Source organism: Propithecus coquereli, unplaced genomic scaffold, assembly GCF_000956105.1.
Source record: "Propithecus coquereli isolate 6110/MARCELLA unplaced genomic scaffold, Pcoq_1.0 Scaffold163, whole genome shotgun sequence".
Lineage (NCBI taxonomy): Eukaryota > Metazoa > Chordata > Mammalia > Primates > Indriidae > Propithecus > Propithecus coquereli.
Window position 1 is genome coordinate 1,621,790 of NW_012140858.1, and position 1,851 is coordinate 1,623,640.

The following is a 1,851-nucleotide window of genomic DNA, read 5'->3' on the forward strand; positions in this document are numbered from 1 at the left end:
GATACAAATAAAACACTTAATAAAATACTGTATTTTCTTAGCAAAAAGTTTCTTAAATTGTTACTCATGTTTTAAAAGAAGCTTCTTCTAAAGAATCATTTTATTTACAGTTGCAACTTTCTTTTTAACTCATACAATGTCTACTACATGCTGCAATCAAATACCTGAATGACTTGGAATCTTATGAATACAGCCAGGACAACAGTGTAGAGAATCATGAACAAAAACATCACAGTCCACACAGAAAACATTTTGGCACACAGTGCAAATATAGACGTGTTGGTCTTTCAATTCCCCCTGACATCCATAACAAAATCTTTCTCCACTATATTCTTCTAGGGAAATTTCTTGAAAAGCATCCAAAGGAAATAAATGATGGTAAGATTGTGCCAAACGCAGAGCTGACACCAAAGTAAGACCACAGATTTTACATTCAACAGGTAGCTCACAGTACTTTGCCCGACACTGTGGACAGAAATAACCTCCTAATGTAAGCCCTGGCTCAGTATTGCTATCCAAATGCACTATGCTGAAAGAGGGTTTTGCATCTTAATCAGACAAAGAAGCAATGATGTGCTGAGGAAATCCCATACGAATAAGTGAGCATTCAGAACTTGAGCTGGCAGGTGGAGGACTAACACGATGTGTTAGTAATTCTTTGTAATGGCTTTCATCTAAAATAACATGGTATGTGCCACCAGTTTCACGAGCAAGTACAGTGCAAACTCGAACCTCTGCAGACAATCCAATAACAGACACTCTAATTTTAGCTGCCTTTAGGGTCTTGATTAGATCATAAATATTAGATGGATCACAAGTTGTAAGGCTGCTGAAGATGATTAGGACTTCTCTACTTGTATGTCTAGGCATGTGTTTTAGAGTTTGCACAGCTATGCTTAAGGAATTATAAAGAGATGGTTCTCCATGGCAGGTCATATCTACAGCTTTCTTCAGGGATGCTATGTGTTTCCTTGGGTTTCCTGAGAGTTCAGTAAGTTTTTCAGCTCTTTTACTCTTAATTACAATTATTCCAATCTGACTAATAGGATTTTGATCAAAATATTCCTCTACGAAGTATTCCAGCAACTTTAAAGTACATGTCAGTCTATTGGGCTTCAAATCTTGGTCTTCCATTGTTCTTAATCCATCTACTACCACATAAAGGTGGCACATCATTCCAAGTCGAACTTGTCCACGGTGCTCAAATACTCTTTTCCTCTTTGCTTTGAACAGAATATCTTCTATTGTAGCTTTAGGTGATCCAGACTCATCTTCTTTAAGGATCTCCCATGTTCTTTCATAGCCTCCTTCCCATCGTTTAGTTCTTTCAGGTTCTTCATCCATTTTTTTAAAAATGTATTTTATTATACAATAATCTTCAAATGAACTTCTGGAGCTAAAACCTACTGAAAGTTGGAGACTGCTTCTAAGGTATCCCTGCTTTCTGTGGCACTGGTCCTGCCCGGACGAGACTGTCTGCAATGACTTTTTAATAAGTAAAGCATTGCATTTTCTTTCCTTTTCTTTCTCCCTTTCTTTCCCTTCCTTCCTCCCCCCACTTTTTACCTCCCTCCCTCCCTCTCTCTCTCTCTTTCTTTCTTTCAACAGAGTTTCCCTCTGTTATCCTGGCTACAGTGCAGTGGCATCATCATAGCTCACCGTAACCTCATACTCCTGGGCTCGAGCAAGCCTCCTGCCTCAGCCTCCTAAGTAGCTGGGACTACAAGTGCGTGACACCACGCCCGGCTAATTTTTGTATTTTTTGTAGAGAGGGGTCTTGCTCAGTTTGGTCTTGAACTCCTGGCCTCAAGTGATCCTCCCACCTCAACCTCCCCAAGTGCTAGGATTATG

General features: G+C 39.7%; 1 protein-coding gene and 1 pseudogene across 2 annotated transcripts in view; both read right to left on the reverse strand.

Moving 5' to 3' along the window:
• The window catches only part of LOC105807708 (chromosome unknown open reading frame, human C9orf84), a 128,942-nt gene that overhangs the window by 120,584 nt on the left and 6,507 nt on the right, over positions 1 to 1,851 (reverse strand). The gene's annotated exons all lie outside the window — the stretch shown is intronic.
• LOC105807718 lies at positions 157 to 1,374 on the reverse strand (annotated as a pseudogene). Its single transcript, XR_001137349.1, has one exon. The product of XR_001137349.1 is annotated as a general transcription factor IIH subunit 2 pseudogene (transcript).